Here is a 25,597-nt window from a genome sequence, read left to right as displayed (position 1 = left end):
GCGGTATAGGAAACAGGTCGTTGTAGTAAATTGAGTGCATTCTGTGGAGGAAAATGTTACCAGAAGTGTACCCCAGGGATTTGTATTTGGAAAAGCGTTCTTTAATATCTTTGTTGGTGACATTGCAAATGGTCTTGCTTAGATAGTATGCCTTTTGCAACAGGGTAGACACACCCGGAGCAGTCAGGGCCATCTTAACAGCAGTGTGGGCCCCTGGGCAAAGCAATGCACTGGGGCCCTTACCCATTCTCCCCTCCTAGGGTTGGGGGGTGCTATCAGCAGCGGCTGTGATGTCCCACAGGTGGCAGGGGGTGCTCTATCTTCCACTCAACATGTAGGACCTGGAGCAGTAACTTGTGCTAATTACTCCTTTACTGCACAGGTGTTGGGAGGGAGAACACTAACGTGTGGAAGGGGGCACTGAGCTGAATGAAGGGTCCCTTGTAAATGACTTCCAGGGAGGTAGAGGGTGTTTTATAGGCAGGGGAGGGTTGGATAATGGAGTGGGCTTAATATTCGTCATTTTCCGGTAGAAGTGCAGCTTGTTTGACTGCAGATATCGCCATTATCTGAAAATAGATTTCTTAGCCTTCAATAGTATAAAAACCTAGAGTCCCAACTTTCAGGAGGTGCTGGGAACTTGGGGATCAGAGATCAGGACTGAGCCGGAGCAATCCATTGACAAAATATAAAACTGTACACCAGACGTTTGGAGCTGGAGCAGGGACCGGCTGATATCTCTGGTTCTGGGTATGATAGAGAGAAGCCGCTAGTGTCAGAGTCAGAGAGAATCTGAGAAATATGACTGGGAAGTGCAATTAACAGGTCAGATCTGGGGCCCCTGGGCAAGTGCCCATTAAGCCCATACGAATAGATGGCCCTGTGAGCAGTAAAACAAATGTTTGAAGATCTAGGTAGACTAGAGGAATTGACAAGAATCTGGAAGCTACAGTTTAATGCTAAAAATATATAAAATGATGCACTTGGGTTTTGAAAACCCAAAGGCTAAATATAGTATCAATGGTACTATAGTTCAAATTACTGAGGAGGAAACAAATTTAGGGCAATTGGAAGTGACTTAAAGGAAGAAAAACAATACAACAAAGTTATGAGAAAGGTAAGTCATATGCTTGGTTGCATAGGTAGAGGAATAAGTAGCAGAAAAAAAAAGAAGTACTGATGCCACTGTATAGACCACTGCCTGTCCTCACCCGAAAAATCAGGTCTGTGCAGTCACACCTCCTAAAAACATTCCTCACAGCTTAGTAGTTTGGCCCAGGTTCCCACTGGGATACCCCCCTCAATCTTGGTGGCTTTGGGTATCTCGATTTTACATCAACTCCCCTTTTGCTTGAGTTTAGCAAGACTTTTGTTACTTTTTATCAACGGTTGTATAACTACTGTAACTACAGTCTATTAACATTTGTGCAATATTTTTGTGCTGTAATAATTAACAGTTTTTATTTATTATGTTTCTTTTAGCTTTGCAGATTTTCTGTGTTCATTGTAGTGTCCATCAATGTCATTTTTGTTAATTTTTGCTAATGAAGTATATTTATTATTTGTTTATTGTACAAGTTTGCAGACTGATGGTAATTTATATAGCGCAGGAAATGATTTTTGGATTTGTACAAGTAATAAAAGCACACATTTGTATTTATTGTTTTACTGTCAGATTTTACAGCTTCTAAATATTTACATCAAAGTAATGAGGTAAGACAGACTTTGCAAAGAAATATTTTTTTTTTTCTAAACCAATTCTCATGACAAATGCCTTATGGCACAGTATAAAAATCTTTATCAGGAATAGAATTCCCCCACGGATTAATTATAACTGAGAATTGCAGATACTTATCAACAAATAGTAACAAAGGTTTGGAGTTGGTGTAAAGTATACAGAGCATTTCATTAATTTATGAGTGGTGCTCTTAAATAAAAGTTTATATTTTCACATAAAATGATGGGAAGTATGTATATAATTAATGTATAATTTGGAAAGAAAATTCATTGCACATTATAAGATTGTTATAGCGCTCTGTGGTTTCATGAAAGAATCTCATTACATACAGTACAGTAGTTTTTGTTTTCAAGTGTGGAAGACAATAGCCAACACATAGAACATGTATATGTGTCTCCTATGTTCTCAAGAGATTTTAAGTGTCTGTCAGTATTTTACTTTTAAAAGTGATATTATTGTTTCATGGTAGAGGCTGCAGTACTTACTGGTTGTTTTTTAAGAGCGCATAGTATGTAATGAGCAAATGTAATTATTTTGCCTGCCATTGTTATCACTGTCCTTCATATTATTCCAAATGTTTAAATGTTCACATGAAAGGGGGAAATTTACTAAGATGGGAGTTCTATTTCACATCGGATGATGCTATGAACAACCATTTAGAATCTACTTTTTATTTATTTAGCACCTTTTAGAAGATAATAGATAGAATCTGATTGGTTGCCCATAGCAACATCCCATGTGAAAAAGAACTCATATCTTAGTAAATGTCTCTGTAGTCTTATATGATTGTTAGGGATGCCACTAAGGTGATATAGGTGGGGCTGTTGCACTTGCCCAGCAGTCCCTAAAGCCTCCTGCAGGCTAAGGCTTCACCTATAACAGCCACGTTTGTGAGGGCGAATTAGGTCCGGCTCCACTCCTGTGCTGCCAGGTCTTACAGAGGCAAGGCTGCAACAGGAGGCTGGGCAAGGCAAATACAGGACTGGAGTTATACTGTGACACAAAAGAAAGGACCAGACACACAGGACAAACAGTAAACAAGGACAACAGGACAACAACAGGACAACAGTATACAGATGGAGCTTCATGCTTGCATGGGCTGGCGAATCTATCGCCAGCTTCTGCCAGCCATCGGAAGGGGGCACATGCACACAAGATGCCTGCATGCCCCTTCCCATGGAGCTCCCTGAAGTGGAGATGGGCAGGGTCACATGACCAGCCACCAAGTGACTGGGACGCGCATGTGTGTGAGATGCACGTGCATCCCAGTCTGAAGAAGTCCTTCTCCGCCAGCGATCACCGGTGGGGATATTCTGGTGAGCCCTGGCAAAGGAAGAGAAGGGTTCTATCTGTACTACAATGGCACTGGACCACTGTTGCGGTGTTACACACTAGTGACACTGTACTGTAGAGGTTGACATAAATACAGAGTAGTGAACCACAATGGCTGGTCGCTAACAACAACTAAGTGTAGTACTAAGGGACAACACACTGGCAGACAGACTGGTTACAGAATCCACAAAAGCAGAATAGACACTTACAGTGACATAGATGGACATACAGTGAGACCAGACTGTGGGGCGTTACTTGATTTTAACAGGACACAGGAATAATACCTGGATTCAAACAGAAGCTCCATAGGAGCAAGTAAGCATCAACTAGGAAAAACAGAACCAAACACAGCACAGGCACATGAAGGGTTAAGCAAACTTTGGGAAACAGGATCCAGGTAAGTGAACTCATGACTCATTATGATCTGTTGCAATAGCTTGAAACAAGCAGTATAACAAGCACAGAGCTTGAGGCAGACTTGGTAATATAGGGAGCAATGTCCAATCAGAACAGCTAGAATGGACAAGCCCCCTTAATGAGGCGGCATGTCACAATGATAATGATGCCCTGCAGCATTCTACAGTACCACACTTTCTTACAATGGCCAGGCCATAAAATGCAGGTGAACGTTGTAATAAACACAAGGGTGATGAATTCTATCTCCTTGTTTCAATATCATGATAACATCTCACTAATCCTAACCCTAAGCTTAATGAAGGAGTTGGCCAGCAACATCTCACCACTCATAGGCCACTCCCCTGTGAATATACTAAGAGGTAAAGAAAGTGCAGTGTCAACACCCCATGGCAGGAGTGGATTGGCCCTGGCAGGAAACTTGGCCAAATTACGGTTGGCTGGCCCATAACTCATTTGAACCAGCCACATTTACTGGGCTGCGGACTGCGTGACCGTGAGCTCAGTGGTTAGCGGCCGCAGCATTTTTTCCGAATCCAAAATGTCTGTGGGAGGGCTGCTGTGCATGCGCGGCTGCATACAGCTCCTCCCAGGGCCCTTTGCTGAGCTCATGAGTGACACAAGCTCTGCAAAGGGCCATGTGAGGAGCTGTGCATGTGCAGCAGACCTCCCACGGCTGTTGCTGCACAGGGCAGAAATCTGCATGGAGCAGCCCCTCTGTCATGCGAGGACTCAGAGAGGGAGGTCTAGCACTGTGTTCCCAGCTCATAATCTGCAGACACCGAGGAAGAGGGGAGTTGCTGCCTGAATCTCGCAGAACAGCTGCTGGAGGGGAAGCCACCGAGTCAGTCGGAGCAGAGCTATACAAATGTGGCAAGGATGTACATGTTGTTGACACCTTAGCACATGCTCTCCTCACAGAGTCTGGTTTTCCTGATGATGGTGATGACCTGGATGTCATGGAGCTTGATGTCCTCTCAAGACACAAGGAGGAGCTGTGTGATAACCACTGTTAAAGGTTTTCTCATGTTGTCCTGCATGGCTCTTACTCAAGGAAATTGTCTCATTACCGCTTTAAATTCCTTCAGCAATAATGTGATCCTCCCAGGTGACATCCCCCCCATGATCACCATTTTGTCATACCATATGCCCTTTACTGTATGTCTGCTATGCTCAGCCAGCCAGCTATGGATGCTGACATTGAGCAGGTTGTCTCTCCCTCCACTCGGTCCTCTCCAACCACTTTCCATGAAATTCCTGATCTCCCTTGGTCTATTGTTGCTGCAGATTTTTACTACAATCCCAAAACGCGCAATGACAAATTTCACATCCATATGTTTTGCCATTGCACACATACAACTCATGCAGTTTACAACTTTCACCTAAAACATTATGCCAAAAAATAGACCTGCTACTGGCTGGCGAGTTTGACAGAAACAAGTACAGAAGATTGCATTCTGCAGCTAACCTCAAACTCAAGGTTAATACAGTTCAAAGAAAACCCTGTATTTTTTCTACCAGGGCTGTCTCAAAGAACCTAGGGCTGGTTATGTTTTTTGGGGCACATCCTTATTTTTTACTTTTTAACTTTTTCTACACTTATACTGACTGAAGCATGTACGGAACTCAATGTCCATGCTTCTTTCAAACTCGCATGTTGTAATAAAGCTCACAATACAATCCGCTAGTTTTCATATAAGAAAATCTTGCACAAACACAATCTAAAATCCTTGAACATAAAACATCACATATTATTACATTGGCCAAGTTTTGCGATAAACTCACACCTTGTGTGAAGAGGTGCGAGTTTGTCCTGTACAAAAAAACTCGGAACCAAATATGTTGGGCACTTAGACCACAAGTTGAGAACAACATGCCAGATGCTTTGCAGTACTCCAGCTTGTGACTCAATGCCATTCATGATAAAACAACCCACAGCTTAAAAGCATTGTCCATATGGAAACCCTAGCGGGGAGAGATCCTCTAAATATCCGTTAAAAATGCCAGCATCACTCACAGTGACTGTGATTTTTTTGTGTGCAATATTTAGCTAAACTTAAATTAATTGACTTGGCTGGATTGTATTCATTTATACTAAAAGAACAGTCGCTGGGAGTGATGCTGGCATTTTTAGTGGATATTTTAAGGACCGCTCACAACAACGTTGGCCCTCAAAGAGTTAAATATTGTCCTTCTAAAAAACTATGGGGATGGTGTACGGAAAGGAGGAGAAATCTACTACTTTCTTATTTAGTACATGTAATGGATACTTAATTCTGCCCTGTAAACATGCATAAACAGGATTGCCCCTTCTCAGGGCCGGACTGGGACCAGAAATCGGCCCTGGCATTTTTCAGCACACAGGCCCACCTGAAGCAGACGGGTCCCTTGCGCGGCGAAGACGCGCAGCGAAAAGGGGGCGTGGCCTCATGAAGAGGAGGCGTGGCATCACAAAAAGGAGGCATTACACATTATGGAACACACCGTAATGCCCATTACATACTATACAGCACACCGTAATGCGCATTACACATGGTGGCACACACAGTTATGCCCATTACACATGGTGGCACACACTGTAATGCCCATTACAAACTATGACACAATACATTATGCCCATTACACATTTCGACATTGGCACACATCATAATGCCCACTACACATCATGGCACCCTCCATAATGCCCGTTACACACTGTGGCACAAACTGTAATGCCCACTACAAAATATAACACAATACATTATTCTCATTACCCCCCCCCACACACACATACATACAAAAATTAAACACACTTTTGAAGCTTACTGTAAAAACCAGGATGGCAGAGGGTTAAATCTTTCTAAGCAGCAGCAGCTTGTAGAGGGGGAGGGCCGGTCTTGTAATCGGAGTGCAGGGTGAAAACTTCCGTGCAGCAGAGAAATCCATCAAGCAGCAGGCAGACGCAGTTATTACAGCCAGCCTGCGTGGACACTTGGGAGGTACAGATCAGCTCTGTGTGTAAGGCTTCTGGTGCTGCTGCCTGTCATACACACACTGTGACAGGCAGCGCAGACCGGCAGGACAGCAGAAATAAGAGAGAGGATGCAGAGCGGGGAGCGTCGGCTCTCTCTGCCTCCTCCACGGGACCTTTCATTTTCTGACACCCACGCCGGCACCTCAGGCTGAGCTAACCCCGCTGGCGCGGCTCTCTGACACTGGCGCGTCATGACGCTGCGGCATCATGAAGTCAATCTGTAATCTGTAGTCTGTAATGACCGCGCTGCCCTCAGTAATATGCACAAAACCGGCCCACAAGGCCATCGGCCCTTCTGGCATATGCCAGAAGTGCCAGATGGCCAGTCCGGCCCTGCCCCTTCTTAAAGCATTACTGTACATACATTCAGAGATTGGTTACTAGTTTCCCATTCTATAAAAGTAATAAACAACACTGACAAAACTGACCATAGATAATGTGTACAGTGTACATGCAGGGTAGTAGACAGCCTGGCCGGTCCTAGGTACTTTTCAGAGGGTGTGACTTGCTTGGAAGGAGGTGTGGCCATGCACCCTTAGAATAAAATACAGAAATAGCACTTTAGGCACCTCACTGACCACACTGAAGCCTAGCACACAGCAGCATGTGGTGGGTTGAGGAGAGCTGCTGCAGCCCCTCCATTGACCTGGGCGTGGGCAATTAGTACCTCGGCTCCCTCTCCTTATACACTGCATGACATGTAGTGTATAAAGACACCTTTACTATGTACACTCCTGCTCCTGGGGTGCCTGTGCTAAAGCACAGAATTTAGATGTACCAAGAAGAGCAGGCTAGGTGTACAAACCAAATCTCAGAGCCAGACATCATCTGTATCTCCCCCTCAATTACCCTAAATCCTAGTCGGCAGCACTCGTTTGCATGGGAGGTTCTCTGTCCAGAAGAAAAGACTGTGAGTGGGATTAATTCCAGTTAAATAAGTATTCCTTCACCTTTCAGTACCATCATCAGGGTGGTGTTGGATGCTAATATTATATTTGTTAATAATGTAGCAGTGAGTTTTGTAATAACCTCATTACAAATATAAGTTAATTCAGTATCTGCATTGTGGACAGGTAAACACACGATACATGCTGTGTGTCGCTAGGATTGAACAATATTCAGATTGTGGATGGGTGGAAGGAGGTGAACAGGGTGAATTTGGGTGGTGGGTGACATACAGCTTGCTGTGGGTATTTTGCCTTCTCATCTAGAATTACGTTGTACCTATTTTGATTATATTTGCTGAAGATTACCCCATGCAATGCCTGACTTTGGGGGTTTTCAGGCCTGATCGCAAAGCTGCTTTGTTCTCAAATGGACAAAACCATGTGCACTGCAGGTGGGGCAGATGTAACATGTGCAGAGAGAGTTAGATTTGGGAGAGTTATTTTGTTTCTGAGCAGGGTTAATACTGGCTTTATTCTTACACTGCAATTTAGATATCAGTTTAACCACACTCCACCTAAATCTAACTCTCTCAGCACATGCTACATCTGCCCCACCTGCAGCGCAACATGGTTTTGTTCATTCGAGAAATAAGCAGCTTTGCGATCACCTCTGAATAACCCCCTTTGTCAGTATATCAATAGTATTTATCCAATTTAGAACCAAAATAAATGCTGGAATTTTAAAATGTTCCACTAAACCTTGCCAAAAAAAGTAACTTAATATAAGACTATTGTAAATAAAACTCAGGTGCAGAGGATAACCAATTCTATAACCTTGATTGGATTTAATTTGATTTCCTTTTGGCCTATTGTAAAGTGATGGTATTGTAACAGTAGGATACTGATTTCCAGCATTAGATTGTATTTGTACTATTGTATGTTTATACATTTGCACAATTTATATTCTTTCATTTGTGTTTGCTTATTTCTATGCTTGCTTTAGAAATGAATATGGAAAAACCCTAGAACCACGACACACACACACACACACACACACACACACACACACACACACACACACACACACACACACACACACACACACACACACACACTATACAGTAACATTGTCCTGAATAGGAGATAATTCACTCCAATGACAGGTGGCACCACACAGGTTTAGTAGCATTGACAGGCCCCTGGGGTAATACTTGCTATGCATGTTTGATGTCACTGCAGCAAAATTACATTATTTCGTGAAAAATGGGTCAGTTTGTGTCTTTTTAATGTACTAATCAATTTATCATTAAGCAATCTAATTTAAGGCACAAAGAAAAAAAGCTAAGACTAAAATGTCCAAAAAGTCTTTATATGTGTGAATTGAAAATAGAAACTTGATCAATTTGCATTGAAATCTACTTAAAACCTGTATATGTGTGTGTATATTCAGTATGTATGTATGTATGTATGTATGTACAGTATGTAGATAGATAGAATAACTTAAAAAAGTAGAACAAGAAACCCAGCAGGTACTGTATACACAGGTAATATAATATAACTACATACTGTGAAGAGGACAGATACATTATACATCTGCGGTATAGTAGTATTATATGTAAAAAACATATATACATATAATATCTATTTTTGCATTTTAAGGTATTTTTTAATATTGTATTTTTAATATTATTTAAATATCAATTGTCAGTGTATTGTTCATACTATGGGAAAATCAATTAATTCTAACCTGAGATAAACGATCCATAAAGTTAATGTGTGGTAGTAATGTGGTTGAAATTCATGGACTGCTAATTACTCCCTGCTTACTAATTAACTACAGTATATACTTTACCAATATGTGCAACTACAGTACTTCTAGGTTTAATCATAAAAAAAATCTTAACATTTTTGTATTGATTACCCCATATTGTTTCTATAGCATCCAGTTTGTGTGCAAATAAATAATACAATGAAATGTTTGTATCATTTAATAACTGTATGTCATGAAAAATATTGAAATAAATATTTTTTTTTGTTTTTACAAAATAATAAATCTCATATGTAAGTATTTCAAAATTCTAGTCAAGAATTCACAGCAAAGATAATTATTGTTTTCACTGCAAACTAAAAAGTGCCCATTTAGATGTCGTATTTACTGTATGTGCTACAAAGACAAATAAAACAAAGAAAATTAAGGTTAAGCTTTCATGACAGATGAAATGGTGAATGACCCTAAGGAGTAGATTTTGCTACATGTCATGTTGAGACTTTTTTTTATTATTATTACAACAGATTTTTTTTGTGTCAAGTTATGTTAAAAATGAAAATGTGAAACTTTTCATTTAAATGTAATTTGCCATTCTAAAGGAAAAACAAAATAGATTTTTTTTTTAGTAAATAAGAATATTACAACAACAACAACAACAACAACAACAACAATAATCAATAATGGCTTCACAAATAATAATAATAATAATAATAATAATAATAATATCCATTTTAGTGTTATTTTAAGGGTAATGTTAAGGGTAATGTTATAAAGATAGTCATTTGCAATATAATTGATACATTTTAATTAGGTAATTTAGTGAAATAAGCCTAAATAAAGGGGGGCATTATAAACAGCAATAATAATAATAATAATAATAATAATCATAATAATAATAATAATAATAAAAAAATTAATACAATTAATAAATGTCACTAATTAAACCATATCTCAATATTTTGGTGCTACAGAATATCATCATTGGGGTTGTAAATTGTATGACCTAACATTTAAATTACACTGTTTGATGTCGAATTGTGCATTAGTATTTCAAATAAGATAAATAGCACTGTAATATCAAGAATTATAATAATATATATATTTTTAATGATAGAATATTGATTTTTATATATTTTTGCCAAATATATTGGTTCTGTATTTATAATGACCAAACTTTGATATGAATATTTTTCTCATCTTACATTTTGGAGTCAGCAGATCTGAAAATATATAAATTTAGGGACCATGACCAAAGTCATATCAGGCTGTGAGAGTTACCTACCATTCATTCTTTTCATAATACCAAATTTTTTTTTTTTCTCACAGGAAAATTGAGGCCTTTAAAAAAAAAAAAAAAACTCAAAAGAAAAAAATGCGGTGTCATCAGGATGTATACCATGGACAGCTTGTAGTTACAGTTGAAAGGTGTCCTGCAGTAACTATTTCATTTAGAAGACTAGACGTTTCTGCAAACAGTTAGGTAAATGGTTTTATAAGCAACCTGCTGGCATCCTTCTAACGATGCACAAACCCAGACATATATCTATTGAAATAAATGCTTTAAATTGCCTCTTCTCTATTGAAACATCAATATGGAATTTCAAATGTGCTCATTTTGGGGCAGGAAATCATGAATCAAACTATCAGTTTAATGTTAACCTTTGAATATTAAAAGTATCATTCTGTAAAAGTTTGAATTAGATTATATGGTCTTCCCAAGTAATAAAATATAAGCATTTTATAAATGTAGCTCGGTATATACCAAAGACGGAAAGGTGAAAAAATAATTCTAACATAAAAAATTGCCACAAATTTAAAATATAGATGTTATAAATCAATATGTATCTGAATTATTTAACAAAAAGATCCGGTGTGATTTCTCAGTGGCACACATCCTACTCTGTATTTAAAAGGAGACAGGTGGATTGTCTCCAGATATCATTGGTTCGGACGTACTATATAGAATGCTCATTAGTAGCTTAGTTCTGGGCACCCTGTTAGTAGAAAGGCAGGGATCACAGCAGGGAAGTTACATCTCCAGCTCCTCACATTCCTGCTCTATCTTAGCTGGGCTCTGCACGGCTTTCTTTGGCAGCTCATTAGTAGGTGCACTGATGCATAAGAGCCAGTCATTAGGACTATTTCTCAACACAGGCTTTTCATCAGGTGACTGCATTTACATTGCTTACATTGTTTTCCGTTACAGATTGTGTGGCTAGATTGCAAATTAAATACATTTTATACCAAATGTTGAATCTTTTTTTTTGTTACAAGTGAAAAGCTCTTAACAGTTGCCAAAAAAAAACTGTTTTCATGGTTTCAACAGGGATATAATGGAATTTTTGTAGTGTTCCCCAGATAAAAGAGAGCTGGCACAAAAATAGCAATCAACCTCACTTTAGCGTGAACTTGATAGGCAAGCAACGACAACGCCAATGTGTAGGTTATGTTTTTTCTTCATGTTATAAAGAATTTTTTTTTTTTTTTGCAGGGCATGTAGATTGTTACATCTAAAACCCCAAATGCTATCACCATGACAGATTTTGTCATTACCTGTGTAAACTGAAGCACAATGGATACATTCAATCTATTTAATGAAAAATATATGTAAATATTAAAATGCTTTGTCACAATGCTCTTTAGAATTAATATATAATATGAACAAGTGTAACTTATGACTAGAAGCTATTCACAGAACAAAGCCCACTGAAATAGACTGAGGGGCAGATGTTTTAAGCCTGGTGAAGAGATAAACTGGAGATAAAGTGGAAGGAGATAACGCACCAGCCAATCAGATTCCAACTGTCATATTTCAAACACAGCTGATTGGCTGGTGCGTTATCTCTTCCATGTTATCTCCACTTTAACTCCAGTTTATCTCTTCTCCAGGCTTAATACATCTGCCCCAATGTATTGGTTATGAAAAATATGTAATAAACTGTTATTATTTAATAACAGTTGTCCTTTACGGCATGAGAAATTCTGTGATTTTGACCGGGGTAGCTCTGTTGTACATGTTCGCCCGACAACCAGTAATTAGGTCAACAGTGTCCAGGATGATGTCAAAAGGTTGTCATGCACACTTGGAAAAAGGTCAACACAAGCAACAGGTTGACACAGAAATGGTCGATACGTGAAAAGGTCAACATGATTTTTTTTCACTTTTTTTGTATCAATTTGTAAGTTTCAGCATGTATTATTCAATTAGCATACCATATTCCTCTGTATGGCTTGATTTGCTCAGCATACTTCAGGTTCCCAGTCATAGTCCATGTGGATTGTAAAGTATGTAAAAGTTCCAAAAATTCCTAAAAATGTAGAGAAATTCATGTTGACCTTTCAGCCATTACTATGTTGACCTTTGTTGAATGCCAACATACGGTATTGTCCATGTCGACCTAATTCATGTAGACCAGTGGTTCCCAAACTGTGCGCTGTGGAACAGTTGCAGGGGTGCTCTGGGTTGGTGGTCCAAGACCAATTCAAATTATTTAGTGTCCATGTAACAAACAAACCCAAAGCTTGTGACTTCCTAACATAACATATGTGGACAAACAAAAGTAAACCCTATCCCTCATCACATAATTAAACCCAATGATGACATCTAAAACACAATTTACTTAATATAATATATATTTTTTATTTCCCAATAAGAAACTTTTGGCCTAGGGGTGCCGTGAAGAAAATGATGATACTCTAGGGTACCGTGATTCAAAAAAGTTTGGGAACCACTGATGTAGACCAACAGTGTTTGAGCTATTTACTCTTGACCTAATGCATGCCAACCCAAAATCTGGATTCCTTGTAAGATGCAGGGTCACAGGGAAGGATCCTTTTGGATCATGTGGAATTGTGAGAGAAATAGCTCATAGGTTTTTTTTAGGCAGCGCCATCCATTAATAGCAATGCTTGATGGGTACAAGTTTTGGAAAGTTTAACTTTCCAGAGCTTTGTACTGTGAAAATCCTGGTTGGAGAGTTGCATTTTTCCGTTAGTACATTCCACCTTAAAACGTACAAATACTATTTTTTCTAAAGAGTAAAAGAAGAATAAAAAAGAAAAATAATATGTTTTGAAAAAACATTGCAAGGAATAATATCTTTGTCTTTAGTAATTTGAGATAGGTCTATGCAGATAGAATAACAGTATTTTAACTACAGAACTTGAAAGTTCCAGCTCAGCCATGGACTCCTGTAGGGCTCATTGCTTCCTCCCCTTTCTTCTATAAAAAGATAATAGCCCTAACTGTGCAGAGTTTGTATATTCTCCACGTGCTTGCGTGGGTTTCCTCTGGGTGCTCCGGTTTCCTACCACAATTAAAAAATATACTGGTAGGTTAATTGACTGCCAACAAATTAACCCTATAATGAATGTGTATGCATCTACCTGTGCTAGCGAAATTAATTTGAAAGCTTCACTGGGTCAAGGACGGATGTGAATGTTCAAATATTCTCTTTAAAGGAGAATATGTGTGGGCTATATAAATAAAAAAATAAAAATAAAAAGTTGCCAAAATTTAAACTGTCATGTAAATATCTTATAATTGCTTGTTTTGTCTTCTTGGTAGGAAAATGACAAGATATCATGGTTAAATACAATCTTTAGAGCACATAGGCGTTTGCCCTGGCTTACAGACATTACAATGTTTGTTAACCTTAAGGGTCATTCTTGATTCACTTCTGCAGACAGGAAACAAGATTTATATAACACAGATCAATACAACCCTAAGACTTTCACCATTGAAGATGCTAGATTGAAGCTCTTCTCTTTATCAGTTTACCATGACACTAATGTATTTTGCCTGTTTTGCTTGGGCAGTGATAAATCTGTTGGCAGAACAAAACAAATATGTTTTCTTGTTGAGAGACATGTTATCCATGCTTTGTCCCAGGAGACATGCCAACTTGCTGGTCAATTCATTTCCTATTTCATTTAAGTGGCATATCTGTCTTCTTGCTTCAGGAATATCTTTTGTCTTACATACTGGCACACTGTCTCTGCTTTAGACCATCCTTGGTAACTTGGTCATAGATCATATGACAACCTATCAATATTTCTTCTATCACACAAACGACATACAATATTAATCACTCAGTTACTATAAATCATATATATTGAAGAGAGCTCCCATGAAAAGAGCTTTTTCAAAGTGTAATGTGGTTTTTCGCTCTGGCTTACTGTAAGTCACAGTGGTACACAACTTGCATTACAATAACTGTACAGCTGCGTAACACACACAAGTTTCAGTGGTATAGGGACATGTCAAACAAAACAAATCAACAACCCCTTAGAACTTACCAGGACATCACATTGCTATCTGGTCTTGTAAAGGTGACCTCCTAGGGCTCAACATATTCTATTCACAGCTTGATGACATATGTACAAAGTTATGAATTGGTTATATTGTCAGCCTTGTCAATCGGAATAGGTCGCTTAAAGGACCAATAACCCAAAGTGAAGTTGTCTTGCATGAAGTTATTTACATAATATAAATAAGTTACTTCTTAATACGGTAAATACAGGTTCCCTTATCCCTTATCCAAATATCTGTAATCCAAATTATTCCAAAACCACAGTCTTCTAAATGTACTTTTTATTTTGCTAAAAACCTACTGCGTACTGTACATTTGTAATGGGCACTACTGGGGAAATGATATGTACTGTGACTGGCTCTAAATACAGTATGTGCAAGAAAATGATTGGAATTAAAATTCAGTGTCTCCGTTTATACACAAACTTTGTGTCATGTTTTAAAACCTGGTTTCATGCACAAATAAAATATATTTGTGTGTATTTCACGTGTTTGATGTGTTTATACGGGTGTGGATTGTTTTATCGACCACACTTAGGTCGACAGTCATTAGGTCCACAACGTTGGGTCAACAGGTCGCAAGGTCGACAGGTGTCTAGGTCGACATGGGTGAAGGCTGACAGGTGGCAGGGTCGACATGGGACAATGTCAACATGGGTCTAGGTTGACATAGCGTTAGGTCTACATGGGTTAGGTCGACAGGTCGGAAGGTCGACATGGTTTGTTTTACTGTTTTTTTTTACCCGAATGTGGACACAGTCGACAGGGACACAGTTGGAAGTCAACCGCAGCCACTCGCACCGCTCGCTACTCTCGTGATGCTTCGAGCACGGTGCCTCGCTGTGCTCGGCACACTATTTTATTCTCCCACCATGCCCTAGTGGATGGTATGAGATACCACCTGTCGGCCATGTCGGCTCAAAAAAAAAAAACAGTAAAAAAAAAACATGTCGACCTTCCGACCTGTCGACCTAACCCATGTCGACCTAACGCTATGTCGATCTAAACCCATGTTGACCATGTCCCATGTCAACTTTGCCACCTGTCGACCTTCACCCATGTTGACCTAGAAACCTGTCGACCTTGCCACCTGTCGACCCAACAGTGTCGACCTAAGTGGTGTCGACAATACGACCGTATCCCGTTTATACAACATAGATGCAAGATACCTCAAGGCATAGGCGTTGATTCCGTGGGTGCTCCCAGGCCTGAGCACCCACGGTAAATGTTAAGCAGCCACCAGGCCCGTCAGCATGCAGACAAAAGTACAGCGCATGGCCGGAAGGGAGCGCGTGCTGACCTCAAACCACGCAGAAGTACAGCCTGTACAGGGCAGAATGCAGCAGGACGTTGGGAGGGAGCTGACCTCACACCATGGGCATAAGTACAGGGCAGAGTGTGGCTGGAGATATATCCCTATATCAGTAGTGTCTCACAGCCGTGCTGGTGTAGGATTGTGCAGTTGGTCTATGATGGACATTATAGTTATGTGAGTATTAATATTAAATCTTTTTGATAGCATCGATTACTTTCAATGCATTTCATGGTGTGTATCATTACATTGTGCCGTGATGTGTAAAAAGGGGAACTCTGCTGCCATAATTTGAATATAGGAGACAACTGTGCTGCATAATATAAATTGGTATTATTTTCTTGCCACGCCCCTTCCCATGAAGCCACTCCCCTATATTTTTGGCTTGAGCACCCACCAGCAAAAACATAAATTGGCACGTATGCCTCAAGGTAACTCATTCAAATATAACAATATTCCAAAATACGGAATAATCCACTATCCAAAATTCTTCTGGTGCTGAGCATTTAGGATAAGGGATACTCAACCTGTACTACTAATAAACTTTATGATATTCCCTTACACAAACACAAATCAATCAGCCATATTATTAAAACTACTGACAGGCAAAGTGGATAACATTGAATATATCATTACAATGGCACTTGCCAAATTCTTGAATTTGATGTGTTGGAAGCATGAACATTGGGCAAACATACAGTAGGTCTGAGCAACTTTAACAAGTTGCTAAATTGTGATGGCTAGATGTAGAGGAGGCTCGAGAGGGGTTGCTGCAGCACAGTTCAAATTTCAAATAGGTAAACCAAACCAACTAGCAGCTGCCATTCCAAACTGACTCACTGACAGTTGATGTGACTCCCCTATTTTAATTTTGAACTGCACTGCAGCCCCTACTCTAGAGCCATCACTGGCTTGATGACTGGGTCAGAGCATTTCCAAAAGAGCAGGACTTGTGGGGTTTTCCTGATTTGCAGTGGTCAGTAATGATCAAAAGTGGTCCAAGCAAGGACCACTAATATGGGAAACAAAAACTAGATTGTCTGGGGTCAACACTCTGACTATATAATGCCTTTGTCAGGGCTTCCAGCATAGATATAATTGTCAAAAACTAATAGTGTTATGCAGTGCTGTATGTTTATATTTGATTCTTGGATCATGTTGATATATAGGGGAAATTTACTAAAGGAAATTTGGGTACTTGTTTCCTAGCACGGCCACACTGATTTACATCGGGGTAGTCGTGTCGGAAAAATCGGGTCGATCACATCGCATGCGATTTGGTCGCATGCGATGCGATCGACGCGACCGACCGATTTTCGACCCGATTTTTTCATTGAATGAAATGTAAATCGGGTCCCTGGGACCCGATTTTACATTGGATTCAATGTAAAATATTCCCAACCCCCCCAAATTTAACGGCGTAAACCCCACCCCACGATAGACGCCAACCCGAAGCGTGGCGAGCGCAGCGAGCCCGCGAGGGGCGGCGGTGCGCGTCCTCCGACCTTTTCATTCCCCTACTATCCACGTCGGCGTGGAGTTGAGAATAGAATAGTGTGGCGAGCGCAGCGAGCCACCGAGCCCGAAGCGTGGCGAGCGCACGCGTATACCTGTGAAGTTATACGCGTCCGCTCGCCACGATTCGGGCTTGGTGGCTCGCTGCGCTCGCCACACTATTCTATTCTCAACTCCACGCCGACGTGGATAGTAGGGGAATGAAAAGGTCGGAGGACGCGCACCGCCGCCCCTCGCGGGCTCGCTGCGCTCGCCACGCTTCGGGTTGGCGTCTATCGTGGGGTGACGACGGGGACATCTATAATGTGAAATGGGTCATATTGGCCCATTTCACATTTTTCACATTTTCTCACGATTTCAATGTTAAAAAATATTTTAACATTGAAGCCTATGGAAAAATCGGGGGCATCGCATCGGGACCAATGTTAATGGTCCCGACCGACGCGATGCCCCCGATATTTTACCTTTCCCGACACGATTTCAATGTTAAAATATTTTTTAACATTGAAGCCTATGGAAAAATCGGGGGCATCGCGTCGGTCGCGTCGGGACCAATGTTAATGGTCCCGACCGACGCGATGCCCCCGATATTGTGTCCTAGCCGGCAAAATGGACCTGATTTCAAAGGAAATCGGGTACATCGTGTGGATCGTGTACCTTAACTTAAAGGTACACGATCCATAAGATTGTGGCCGTGCTAGGAAACAAGTACCGAAATTTGTAAAAAAATAGGTGTATTTGTATCCAGAAATACAGTTATTTTTGACATTTACTATCCCGAAAATACGGCAATTCGTATACGTATTGATGTGCTATCAATACGAATACGAATTGTCATATTTTTGGGATAGTAAATGTCAAAAATAAGTGTATTTCTGGATACAAATACACCTATTTTTTACAAATTTCCTTTAGTAAATTTCCCCCATAATGTCAGTAAGGATTCAGTATGAAATCCCGGCGTTCAAAATTCTGACGCCGAAATCCCGACGTGGATCGCCCCCCCTTGCGGGCTCGCTGCGCTCGCCACGCAGCGGGCCCGGTGCCTCGCTATGCTCGGCATGCTAATTTATTCTCCCTCCAGGGGTGTCGTGGACACCCACGGAGGGAGAAAGTGTCGGGATTTCGGCGGTCGGGATTCCGGCGTCGGGATTCTGAACGCCGGGATCCCGACCGCCGGGATTTTAACTGCATCCCGTCAGTAAATAATGTCAGTAAATTGCTCAATATACCACATATCCTCCTTCAGTATTACAGTCTTTATTTTAGTCACTCTTAATGAAACAAGTCATTCCTTACAAACTATTTGGTTAATTTATTGGGTTAATATCCAACTTCAATATCTGTGCCATCAAGTCTGCTTAGCTTAGTTCCCATAACCATAATCCAACAAGTTCATACAGTAGGAGCAAGTTTCATCTTTGCTCCTTTGGCCATGGCTAGCCATGGCTAGCCATGGCTATTCTATTGTTCTCAGCTGCAATACGTATTGTATTGCAGTTGAGAACAATAGATTAGCCATGGCTAGCCATGGCTAGCCCTGCCCAAAGGAGCAAAGATGAAACTTGCTCCTACTGTATGTATTCATATTTATTGTCTCAAACAGCAAATAATACAAACTATGTTGTAAAGCTCAAACAGATTAAATGGAATAAAATACCTTACTGATAGAATATGCTATGGCACTACATAAATCAATGGCTTTCTAACATGTACGGTATGTCGATAAGGAGATGTGTATAACATGTTTTGTCTTATTTTTAGTGTTACTGTAATTGCACCCTGTTTGTTGACAGTAGTTTTATTAATTTGTCATTTTCCTGTATGTTCATTAATTGTATAGATGGTCATCCTCCATGGTAGTGAAGCCAGTGGCTTCACTGTGAGTGGCAGTGACTTCCTATTGGAAGTCCTACCTGTCAGTCACCTGCATGACATGCAGCCCCATTGGGATGTCTTTCCTTCCTCTGGAACTGCCAGTCCAGGCTGCAATAGGCAGGGATCTGGTCTCCTGTTGGAAGCTTCTCTCTGTCTTGCCTTGAAGCCCTCGCCGGCTTCAAAGGGCTGCAGCTAAAACAGCCCCCCAGAAGCCAGGCTTTTGCACATTCACAGTACCACCACTGTTACTGTGCATGTGGCTGGCCCAGCACCTGACAACAGTATTGTACAGGCACCAGGACCCTATGCAGGGACTGTAAGGGACCAGTGGATACATGGCAGGGTGCAGAAGGGATAGGGGAAAGAAACAATGGCCAATGGCAGCCCCTCTCCTACTTACAGGTAGGAGCCACTGCTGGTCATTGACCATTAATGCTTAGAGCCATTGATAGCTAAACATCAACGGACAATGGTTTTCCCACCGATGGCAGAGAACCAGTGTTTCTTCAACATGAAGCCCTTCAATTTTTTTATTTTTTCCTCATTGATGTTGAAATCCAGAGAATAGCTCTGTCCCCAATGTGACCCCAACCCTATCTCAAATTGGACTTAGTAATACAGCAGTTCCATACCATTCAAGATAATTAGAAATTGTACCATCATTTGTGACCATTGATGGTTAACCTGCTGATGGCCATCCTTAATTGATTTTGGTGAATGATCCCATGGTGCGCATGTGCCAATGGTCGATGCTTAAACTTCATTGTGTACTCTAATGCTGGGTACACACCAAAACGATTTTGGCACAATCCCATCAATCTGGATCCAATTCAGACTGATTGGATGCAGATTGGATGCAGATTTGGTCAAAATCGTTTGGTTGGATCTGAATTGGATCTGAATCCGATCCTACCTGCTGCAGGTAGGATCTGTAAAAGATCCATTCATCTGAATACAGAGGGGATCTGATTCCTCTCATTAACAGGGTTTCTAAAACATTCACAGCAGCCTCTCACTGTGAATGCTATTCACTGTCATGTATAGTCTTTCGTTATTGTGCTAATAGTGTGGCGATAACATTGTAATCACAATGTCATCTCCATTCCAAACATTTTACTTATACATGAAAATACTGTAAACAAGGCAGGCCTGATTATTGTTAACCCAAGGCCACGGACATCTTTAAGTGAAGTATATTTTATAGAAAGGTTAAGAATATCTTTTCAATCACATTAGTCATGAAGAGTGCAAATGTTCTTTGCTTTTATAATAATTTATCTTCAGTCATCTTAAGAGTTTTCTCAGTTTCTTCTTTAGAATTCCAGTTCTCGAGAAATTCTAAGTAACAAACATTGCAATATACCAGTGCTGTTATTCCTGTTAGACTAACAAGCTACATTCTGTATGTGATCTGTATACTGACAATTCTTAATGTTTTTAATGAATACAGCATGCTAAGATACCTGACCTTTTCCTTCTACCAATTTTATTAGGATTTAGATAAAATCACATCAAGTTGTCCACTCATTTTTATGATACTATCTCTTAAAATGATGTAGTGTATATCTTACTTAATGGGCAGATGTAAGGCAGGAAATGTGTGTACAAAACTCTGCAATGCTCAATAAATCCTTGCTTCAGGGTTTTGATGTTCCATATCTAAACAGTAAAAAGATAACAAAGGCTTAATAATGGCTGCTGTATTTTCTGCAATTGTTTTCAATTAGTGCATTAGATGTTATATACCAAACATAAATCAAAATGTCATACGTTAGTCATTTCAAGTGTGTTTGACTTTTATACTACAATTTGCCTGCACTTAATGTTTGTGCTAGTTTGTATTTTATTGCAGTCTGCACAGCAGGGAAATTACATTGGGCATAATTCAGACCTGACTGCAGGACAATTTTGTTCTCAAAATAGGCAACACCAGTGCTAAATTTCAGCAGGAACCAGCATAAACTCAGTTCCTGAACCTCTAATTAAATATGACACAATTAGGAATTGGGTTTCTGAATCTTTTCGGGGCTAAAAATGCACTATCCATAAGATAAGTTTTATTTTAAGTCATCTGTTAGTGCCTTTGTTTCTAAATACTCTATATACATCTCTCTCTCTCTCTCTCTCTCTTTATTTAATTGATCCACCCCCAGAGTGGATTGGACCTATTTTTCCAGAAAAATAGTACTGGGCAAAACCATGTGCACTGCAGGTGGGACAAATGTAATATGTGCAGGGAGAGAGTTAGATTTGGGGGATTATTTTGATTCTGTGCAGGGTAAGTGCTGGCTGCTTTATTCTTAACACATCCCACCCAAATCTAACTCTATCTGCAGAGGTTATATTTGCCCCACCTGCAGTGCAGCATGGTTTTGGCCATTTTGAGATAATTTTTTCTTGACAATCAAGGGCCGCTATATTCAATCCCCGACGCTATTTCAGACTAGGGAAATAGTGGCGGCTGTCTATCCAATGCTGCTGTTTGTGACAGCATTGGAGGTGGAATTCAACAAAACGGGTCTGACATTAAAACCTATTTTCGCTGACACGTCCCCTTTTCAACAGTGGACAGGTGGAACATTGAATTCCACCTGTCGATGTACTGCTGAGCTGGGCCAAAAATGGGATTCCAACTGTCGGGATGTTCCAATAATCAGAATCCCGCCTTGAATACCCCCCAAGTTTGAGATAGGCCCATTGTCCATTAGATAAAGAAATTGGCAATAGGTTACATAATCTATTATGGGATGGGTCACTGTTCTATGCAATTTGTCATATTATATAGGTTTCAAAATAATTATTCTTTTTACCTCCGATTTATTATGACTATTTAAAGAGTAAGCACTGTATGCATGTTAGGATCCCAGCATTCTGCCATGGTACAGTACTAGGGTACAACATACAGGTGTGACTTCCCCCACTGGTAGTTCTAGGATAATCAAATGCAGGGCCCCCTGGCTAGTCTGAGTAATAAAGATCAGTGTGCAACATTTCTCCTACCAACTTGCAATACAGAGGATGGGATAGTGGTTGGAGAGGGAGTTTATGTGCACTTAAACTACAGTATTGTTGTGTTTATGCAAACTGCAGCACTGCAGCTCAGGAAAAATGCCTACAGTATGTGCTTACTCTGAACTCATAAGAGGAGGATTTTCCACAAGGCCCAAGGCTGAGCAGGTCCCAAGGGGCCCCATAAAGATATCATGCAGTCCAAATGCACTCGTCTTTGGCTTTCCACGCCCCTAAGAATGAAATTCTACCACTGCATTCCCCCAGTGGGCACTGGACAGGCTGCACACTCTAATATTGGTTCAATCCACAACAAAATGTCTTCAAGCAATCCTTAAATCTGTAAAATAGTGTGATTCATGTATATAACAATCCTATTGACTTACTAATAGTTTTGTGTTTGAAACTTTGTATGTATGTAATAATGAAATGTTCTATTTAAGCACATGTCAGGGATTTGCCTTGACCTCTTTCGCTGGGTGTAAAAAGATGAATAAATAAATTGTATTAAGGAAGTGCGTATTGTGTTACATGTATTGATGTGGGATTCTTGTTCAAGGCTTGTTTCATATAGATTATTTGTTGGTATTTGTTGCACTTGACTGAAGGGCCATTAAACCTAGAATTCTATCTCTTTCATGGAAATGCAGTATACATATGTAAGTGTTCTAAGAGCTTTAAAAATTTTAACAGAATTTTTAATGCACCTTTTATAATGACAATTTTCAGTGCAGAGAACTGAGAGAAGCGGAACACATACAGATTACCTGGGACTCTATAGGGGCCCAGGAGTGAAGGGGAAGAAATACAATAGCTATGCACACATGAATCACTGTATCACTGCTATCATGCCCCATAACATAGAAATGTATATAATGAGGGGGCCTCAGCTGCCATACTTCGTAACTCTCCAGCTGCCATACTCACCTGTACCCAGGATCACCCAAAGTCTTGCTTGTCCTGACCACATGGGTGAACAATAGGGTGGCCAATCCTGGGATCGGGATTGGCGGGATCTCAGGATTTGGCCCCAAAATCTTTGGATTTTCAATCCCAGGATTGTAGTATCCCGGGCAGTGTCTGAGCACCCGCTCAGACGCTGCCTAGCTGTTCCTGACCCAGTGTGCGTCCTGCACAATGTGATTTATTGTGACTCAGTGTGGCTGGGAGAGGTCGGGTGGTGAGTGGGTTTCGGCCTCACTGTGACTTCGGTTGTGTGCGACCGGAAGAGGTCGGGCAGCAATCGGGTTCCGGCCTGGACAGCGTAACTGTGTGACTTACTGCATGACTTAATCTGTGTGTGGCCGGTTGTTGGGTGTCGAGCTATGGGTCACGCTGCGCAGGGCGCATCGTTGAACCACTCACCACCTGACCTCTTCTGGCCACACACAGATGCAAAAATCGTCTCCCTCCGGCGTCACACCCACCACCTGCCCTGCTCCACTGCTCCATTACAGTAAGGCAATGTGGGGGACAGGGGCAGTTTTCTTTTAGGGATGCCAATCCCGGGATCCCAGGAATTTTGGGATTGAGCATTTTTCAATCCCAATTCCCAGGATTGAAAAAAAATGCCCTGGGATAGGCATCCCTTGTGGACAGATCTGTCCAATCTTTGCTGATTTGGATGGATCTGTTTATGGATGCAAATGGTTAATTTTTGCATACATTGAATGTGCAGAAATTAATTTGTGGAACTTGGCTGGATCTCTAGTTTCATAAAATAGTGCATTTCGGAATGGGAACTAGGCTGTGACAATGCAATTGTGAGTAACCACGACAATTTTAGACATTATGGGAGATTCATTGAGTTGTATCAAAATATCCGTGAGTTGTACGAAAGGAAGCCTGTTTTTGGTGAATCTCTAGCACCTTGCAAGGGCCTAGAGCATTAGCAGATACTAATGATGACAATTGCAGTGGCTAACATAAAATGAATGGGCAGCACAAGTTTCCAATTGCGCACACAGGAATCACATCTTGAGTTGGGTGGATACTAGATTTACCAATCGGTAGGAAATGAAAGCTACCGCAACTAACTACAGTCACTTTACATGTGGCTCAGAATCTACCCAAGAGTATGTGGAGGAAAAGGGACAGTGTGGTAAGTAGTTGATAAACTAGGCTTTGGGCCACTTAAGCTGATAATGGGCAATTTTTTTTATACTGTATTAGTGCCTACATTATTAGAACTAAAGGCCCATACACACTGGACGATTTTGAGCTGAAAGCCACTCAAAACACCAAGTTTGAGCGGCTTTCAGCTCAAAGCCGCCCAGTGTGTACAGGCCAGCAATGAGCGGTGAGCAGTGATGTGCGTTCCGGCATCATTGCCGGGAAAGCCGCTCATCTGCTTGTATTACCAGCAGCGCTTCATTATGCAAAGCCGTCCATCCCCCACTGACCGCGCCAGGCAGGGGGAAAGCCACTCAGTGTGTATGCACTGAGCGGCTTTCCCCCAGTGATGACAGCGGTCATCGCTGTCTATACACACTGGGCATAATCGCCCAGTGTGTATGGACCATGGCTGATAACTAACACAAATACATATTTATTTGAAAGAAGCAAGCAGTCCCACTTAAGGGGATATCCAATTACATGCACTATTTTTTTGCCCAATTAAAAACAGTCTGATTGCAGTTGCAAATGCATCTACTATACATACAAACACAAATTAGTCCCATGGTTGGTGGAATATGACCAGACCGAAGCAGTGGGTTGAGAAAATCCTCATTGGGTTTGATTCACAGATATGCGGAACACAATCACTGCTTTTTCTTTGTATGGAGCAGTAATGTCGTAAAGTGTTAATATACAGTAATGGGTGTTGTCTGCAGGAAAGGAAGCCTCCTGCCGACATCTACTGTATGATCTGAGTGTTAGATCTGAAGGTGCAACATAGGATCAACCCATTGGTCACATTGTCAGCAGCATCAAACATCTTCCCCGCGAGGGCACACCCCTATTTGAAATATACAGTAGCAGGGGCCACCAATGATCTTTCTGGTTCAGGGTTGCAAGATTGGACGCACACCTTGTGTTTGGATTTTTGTTGCGTCTATGGAGTTAATATTTAACTTTTAATAAATTTTCTTTAAAAAAGTGTGTGTTTAGTCCCTTTTGTGTTCCTTTATTTAATGATGGTGTGCGTCTAATCTTGCAACCCCGTCTTCTCTCCTCTACATGTGGTTCAGGGTACTAAAATGTCTAGTTAGGGCTCTGCTAAGGGGGCACTGTGACCGTCATCACAGTCACATACTGTATATATTGTGCACACACAAAATGCAGACCATGTGCATGTTCAGGTAGACAAACAAACATTAGAGATATACGAAAACAATAAGGTTTGCAAACATCTCTGAATTAGGCCCCGCGTTCTGAACAGATCGCGTCACCTTTATTATCTGACATTACTTCAAATAT

Source organism: Crinia signifera, chromosome 7, assembly GCF_055691185.1.
Source record: "Crinia signifera chromosome 7, ASM5569118v1, whole genome shotgun sequence".
NCBI lineage: Eukaryota > Metazoa > Chordata > Amphibia > Anura > Myobatrachidae > Crinia > Crinia signifera.
Note: the sequence above shows the minus strand (reverse complement) of the source record.